The sequence below is a fragment of the Papaver somniferum genome, chromosome 5 (genome assembly GCF_003573695.1).
Source record: "Papaver somniferum cultivar HN1 chromosome 5, ASM357369v1, whole genome shotgun sequence".
Classification (NCBI taxonomy): Eukaryota; Viridiplantae; Streptophyta; class Magnoliopsida; order Ranunculales; family Papaveraceae; genus Papaver; species Papaver somniferum.
In genome coordinates, this window is record NC_039362.1 from 47,396,775 (window position 1) to 47,404,219 (window position 7,445).

Consider the following 7,445-nt stretch of genomic DNA (forward strand, 5'->3'; position numbering starts at 1 on the left):
TCGTCTCATTGTTTGTGATTCCGCAACATCTTGTTTTGTTACCGTACGATTAAGATTGTTGTGAGGTGATTGATAACTCTAGGTTGTTCTTCGGGAATATAAGACCGGATTATCAATTGGTTCCTGTTCACCTTGATTATTATCAAAAGACAGAACAAAACCTTTTAGGGTTTGTCTGTGGGAGACAGATTAATCCCTCGATAGACTTGTCTGTGTGAGACAAATTTGTTTATCATCAAGTCTTCGACTTTGGATCGTAGCAACTCTTAGTTGTGGGTGAGATCAGCTAAGGGAATCAAGTGCGCAGTATCCTGCTGGGATCAGAGGCGTAGGGAGTACAACTGTACCTTGGATCAGTGGGAGACTGATTGGGGTTCAACTACAGTCCATTCCGAAGTTATCTTAGAGTAGGCTAGTGTCTGTAGCGGCTTAATACAGTGTGTGTTCAATCTGGACTAGGTCCCGAGGTTTTTCTGCATTTGCGGTTTCCTCGTTAACAAAATTTCTGGTGTCTGTGTTATTTCAGTTTCCACGTTATATTGTTTTGTCTTTATAATTGAAATAATACAGGTTGTGCGTTAGATCATCAATTAGAGTAATACAACCTTTGGTTGTTGATTGTCATTGATTGATCCTCGGATATTGGTCTTTGGTACCATCTGATTTATTCCTTGTATTTGATTAGAACTCGGAGTTCCTGCTTGAGTAAATCAAATCAAGAGAGATATATAAACTCGTTGATATACTTTTAATTGATTGAGTCTTGTTTATTCTCTTAAAAGTATATTCGAGTTTGTCCATACAGATTGCTAAGAGAAATATTGGGTGGTGTTGTTAGACCCCCGCTTTTTTCAATTGGTATCTGAGCAGGCAAACACGTTTAAGACCTTACAAGTCTGTGTTTGTAGCAATCTGACTCTATGGACAATTGTGTTATCTCAGTAAACGTACCACCAGTCTTCGCTGGCTCAAACTACCTATGGTGGAAAATTGCGATGCGTACTTTTTTACAATCGCGTGATTTCCAATCATGGGTTTACGTTGTCAATGGCTATGAGGTTCCCGTTGTTATAATTGAAAATGTTACCATGCCTAAAAACATCGGTACATATACTGCTGCTGAGTCACTTGCTGCAAAGAAAAACTCTGACGTTTTGAATGCCATCATGCATGCCATTACCCCAGATCTTCGGCACCATGTGGCTTCATGCTCCACGTCTAAAGATGCTTGGGATACTTTAGAAACTGTATTTTAAGGTAACACCAGCGAAAAGGAAGCTAGGCTTCAAAAACCTTAACTCCGAATGGGAAGACCTTCATATGGCAGAAGATGATTCATTTGATGAACTTTATCACAAAATGTCTGAAATTGTTAATGCATCATGTGCATTGGGTAGGACTATTCCTGAAAGGGAAATTGTGATGAAGATTCTCATATCGCTGCCATCTAAATACGAATCTAAAAAGCATGCCATCGTTGAGGGAAATAACCTTGATACGCTTTCGCGAAATACTCTTGTCGGGAAACTTAAAATTTTCGATCGCGAATCAAGAGATAAACATCACTCGTCTAGTGATCATGTTACTACTCTTGATGGAAAATCTCACCTTCCTAAATTGATTAATAAGAAAAATGAGTTGCTTTATTTCTACGTTGTCTCTGCTCATACAACAACTTAAGAAAATTCTTAGACGAAGTAAAAGAAAGTCTCAAAAAGAAGCTCCATCAATCAATAAAAAGGATAAGAGAGTTCAAAAAAACTGTACTAGCGAAACTGGTCTCGTGTGCTGCAAAAGTGCTCATACTTCCAAAGGTCCAGATATTCAGGTGAATAAGATAGCTAAAGCATGGATACTCTTGATTATTGTCCTGAGAATGAAACCTGTGATTGTTCTCTTAATATCTTTGTTGAAAATCACAATCGTGATTCTTGTATGACATGCCGAATTATTCCGACTGTGTCTCATAAGCTGTGTCAGCAAATGTCACCTGACTATGTATCACTCTCTAGTCATCTTGACAACAAGGGTGATACAGAAAAACACAAGATGCTACCAAATCTCTCGGTTTCCTTGTATAAAAATAAGGATCATCTTAGCACGAATGATCAAAAGCAGTCCTTTTCTGCTAAACGCTGTGTGCAGAAGAAGAAGAAGAAAGCTTCTACGAAATCCTTTTTCCCTCAAAAAGTGATTTCTGGAACAATGCAGGATTTGGGAAAATCAACAATCAAGTTCTTCAAAACTGTGATTAAAAGGGAAAAGAATGATGTGCATAACTCTTCTTTCTTAAAGAATAAGCAAAAACTTGAATTAACAAACAATTTCCCCCCTCACGAGAGATATCCCAGTCCTATTTTGGATTGGAATAATTATGATCTATAATCTTGTTGATTCACGATTCTTTCGTCTATCCCTCTTAGGGCAAGAATCATGATTTGCAAGAGGGTATGTTGAAATGCGTTTGTTAAATTCCTTTGAGTATTCGTTTTTGTTTATTCTCCTCTAGTACCGATGTTGTTCCTGTACGGTTTCTGGCTCTTTAAAAAGACTGGTTCTGGAGATAACCGAATTCTGTTAGGGTTTGGTAAAAGGTCTTTTTTGGAATTCTCCATCTTCATTCCTTTAAAATGAAGTTTCTCCTCTTGTGTATGATCATTTCATTTACCTTCTCTATCATGTCCTCCTCTAGTCTTTCAAGCAAAGAAAGTGATGTTTGGACTATTATGTTTCCTTCTAAGAAGATTCGTTTTAATTCTTCTGATAACGAAATGTGTTATGACAAGCATATCCCATCCTCTGATGAGAATCCTTCAGTCTCACAATTTGATAAGCTCTCTTTAACCATGAATCTTGTCTTGTATCAAGTACGTGCCCTGAAAAGTGAACTCGAAGCTTCTTCCAAAAGACTTGAAGAAAAGATGGATAATCTTGAATCTAGGATTGATCTAATCGAAGATGAGCTTGATGAATATAGGGAATATGAGAAGAATTCAAAGTAAGTGTAATGTATCATAGAAGTTATTTTTGTTGCCTAGTACGTCTTATTTTTGGTTTAGTTGGAAGAATAAATAGTGCTTGAATAGCAATGATTATGACTACACATAGCTATTATTTTTCATCTTCTTGTTCTTTTTTAGGTTTTGGTTAAAAATTCCAAAAATTTTTGGAGGATGATGTTTTTGCAATATTTAATCTTTATGATTTGTTATATTGGAACTTGTTATGGGATATTGGTGTTTACGTCCGTGAACTGTGTTGTCCCATACCTTGTCAAAAGTAAAGTCGTTTGTGATCGATATTCATGTATTGGTTAAAGAATGAATGGACTTTTGACAAATACAAAAGTTAAGCCTATATTGTCAATCTTTGATGGAAGATAGGTTATGAAAAAGCGTGGGTCTAACAACACCACCCAATATTTCGCTTAGCAATCTGTATGGACTAACTCCGAAACACTTTCTAGAGAATCAACTAGACAGTCAGATTAAATCCAGGTAAAAGTATCTCAAGGAATTAATATCTCTCTCTTGTTTTGATTTACTCAAGCTAATAGAAATCTACGAGTCTTTAATCAAACACAAGTGCTAACTTGGACGGTACCAAATACCAATGGCCAAGTGCTAACTTGGACGGTACCAAATACCAATGGCCAAGGATCAATCAATGTTAATCAACAACCGAAGGTTGGATTATACTAATTGATGATCTAAATGCACAACCTGTATTATTTCAATTATAAAGATAAATCAATATAATGCGGAAACTGAAATAATACAGACACCATAAATTTTCCTACAAATTATTTCAATTAACCTGTATTATTTCAATTATACCCATCGTAATAATGTGCTTGTTGAAATAGCAAGTAATTTGCCTACAAATTATCTATGCCTCTAGTGTATGCAAGTCTATAATGAGTTCTTGTGGATTAACCGTAAATGTTAATTAGGATCACTAGAGAAGTTACACTTATTTTGTAAAATCAAATATGAGCATTTTTAATAATGTTTTCAGAATTGATTGTATGAGTAGATGTAATTAATGAGGAGGAATGGCTTAGAACCTAACTTATAGAGATCCCATTTTCAGAAGAAGCCATCTCAAGCGGTCTTGATTAATTTTGAATCAGGCTATGATCTATAACGTCTCTAACAAAGACTTATAATGAAGAGTCAAGACATACAAGTCTTGTACATCGAACGGTAAGTCAATTACTCAATAAAGAAGTAATTGCAGTTGACCATTGAAACGGAGAAAAACTTGGCAAACTTATCATGAAGAGTCTCCCAAAGGAAATGCTTTCAATGAAGTATACATAAATGGGACTAAGGTCTGTGAAGGAAGGTTGATCACCTATAGCAGAAACCCAACCTATGTTTTGAAAAAGATAAACAAGGTTCAATGTGGTACCAACAAGTTATGGATGTGATTATGGTGCACTAACTAAGAACTTCTCATTTCTGTTTAGTGCAGTGATTCTGCAAGAAAAAAGGATGGATGAAAATTCTTAATAAGTCTATAGTTGTTTACAGGTGTATCGCAGAAGCACCTTAGAGACTTACCTATATGAGTATGGAAATCAGGCCGTTTCCTAAGAGAAAATGACCGCTTTCTGAGAAGACTCATGAATCCAGGATAAGAACAGGGCCATTAATGTGCTGAGCTACAGAACACACAATCTATGAAATCAGTATGTGTGGAGATTTCGGTTTATCACATGGGGTACTTGGTTCAAGACTGATTTCACTACTGAACCCCGATAAGGCTTTGAATTTATTAAACTAAGTGAAGGTTCAAATCCAAAAGATACCTATCATTTATGTATTTATTTCAACGATGATGCTTATTTCCCAATTGAGCATGAACTACGTTGGCTTGATTCCACTCGGGTACGTAGGCAGTCACTTGAATGATGCAGTCGCTCCTGTTTTGTAAGTTTGATTTTATTTTCTGTTTCTTTTTGTTTTTGAAAATAGGGGGAGATTGTTGGATATTTTCAATAACATAAAAAATAAAACGGTTTCGATTTTGGCTTGCCTCTATGATGGGGGAGCTTCCCGTGTTGAATAAACACAATGAATGTTAGTTGGAGATGAAGAGACATCTCTAATAGGTATGATGGTTCATAAAATACACAACCATTCCCAATAGACTCCTTATGTGTCTTTTGGAAGTGAAGAGGCATCTCAAATATGCATGAGTTCCCTATAGGTAGTGATGATTTATTTTTATTCACAAATGGAAATACACAAAAAAAAACTCTGATTTTTCTTCTCTCTAAGCATCATCAGATTCTAAATATTGTGTGTTATTGGTTGGGTCAAGGGAATACAACTCTTGAATCCAACAACGTTGTTAAGGCTTCATTGTATCCTAAAAGCAATATTTCGCTGACCGATTGTACTCGCCAATATTTGGGAATGGTCGAAATAATTGCTGAAAAGAATTGCAAGGCCTTGAAGCTCCAGTGATACAACATTCTTTTCATTCTTAGATTTTTCATCCTCTATGTTTTTAGCCTAATTTTCCAACATGAGACCCTAGCCCGCTCAATACCCCAACCCATGTCAATTCCGGTTGGGCATGGGGCCCCACCCTTTGTTTCCTTTAGCACAGGTCGTGGCATTCAACCATGGTACACTATCATTTTTGATAAATTTGTTCTAAATATAGTAGGTTTATATTTTTTTTATCTACATCAGTGTTACTCAATTATCATGATTCATGCACTTACACCATTAATTTGTTCATCTAGGCCTAGCTCCATAATGTAACAGTCCTAGTTCAAGGCATTACTCTGTTCTAACATTGTAATATTTTAGTTTTGATTTCCTTTGATACATTCATATCTATTCTATTATATAAAGAGAACATCCCTTACTACAGTGTTTTTGAAGCTGCAAATTATGTGTGACCATTTTACCCTTGTATCTTACCTAAATAATAAATGTCCTATAAATAAAATGAGGGTATATTGGTAATTTAAGTTGTTTACAAGCAACATTTTCCGTTTAGAATGGAGTCATGGACCCAATCTTTATGCACGGCACGTGCAGACTTCTAGTAAGAATAAAAACAAGGTAGCTTATGGAATTACCCAATTTTATTGGGCTTATTAATCTAATAAACCTTGTTTTTCTATTTAAAAACCATCTCCAAGCTGGTCAAAAATTTTCTTTTTTTTCTTTCCTCTCTTTCCCCCTCACTTTAAGGGAAAAACAGATAACTCTATTAACATCTTGCTCAGACTTGGTCCTTTTTGGACCATATCTGAGCCAAATTTCATTTAGTTTTAGTTTTAGTAGGTAGATTTTGAATAAAACTAATTTTTCTATTAGTTTTTATGTCTTTCAAAACATTTCTTCGCTATTTGGAGCGAATTTCCTTCACAATTTGGGGCGATTTTCTCTTCGCTTTGAGAGCGATTTATCCAAACCTTAATCACTATGTTGTGGCTTGCTATTCTCGATTCAAAAACATCGATGTTGCAACACGGTATTGCTTTGAATCCATATTCAATCAAAGGGATTTAGGGCATCCAGGTATGTTTGGATCTACAAGATTATGGGCAAATTACTCCTTTCTTTTAGGAGCATATCTTATTGAAGACGGAGAAAATCAGATTAAATGGTCGGAATCGATTCCGGATTATACCATGATTTTCCTTATTACATGTACAAAAATCGAATATCGTTGCGATTTATGGCTCTTTTTATTGGCGATTTACTTGTAAATATCTTTATTTGTATAAGGGTTTTGATTAACTTATATTTTGATGTTTTTGTTATTCTTGTAAGCGATCATGTAATCACGATTTTGATATGAATAAATTGAAATTATTGATTGGCAAAAAAAATATATAATAAATCTAGAGACGACGATTGTTTATTGTGAAACTTCATTAAATCAATAACTCCAAAACTATTAAATACTAAAATGATGAAATATTACATTATTTCATATGATAAATTAATAAATACTACCTTCATCTTTAATTCTAAGATATATTATTTTTATGTTTTTATTTTCTATGATGATAAGCAACATTTTTCCTTCACCGACGATATATTTTCAGATGATTCCTTTTAGTATTTTTGGGATCGTTAAATCTTACTCTAACAATGTCAAAGACATTGCATAACATAGAAGTAGGTAATCTGTTTATTAGATATACAACATCTTCGAAAGAACCCAAAACTAAGTAGGAATATTAGCACGAGCTATTAATGTAAGCTTGTGTATCAACTACATCTTGACGTTTCCTCTCAATAACACCGTTTTGTTCATGTGTGAGGACACATATATGTGTTCAATCCCAAAATGAGTAATGTGTTGTTCCAATTTTTGAAATTCTACTCTCGAGTCACACTGAAAAACCATAACAATGCAAGAAAACATGTCTACCATTGCTTTGATGTTTTCTAAAATTTGAAAAGGATCTA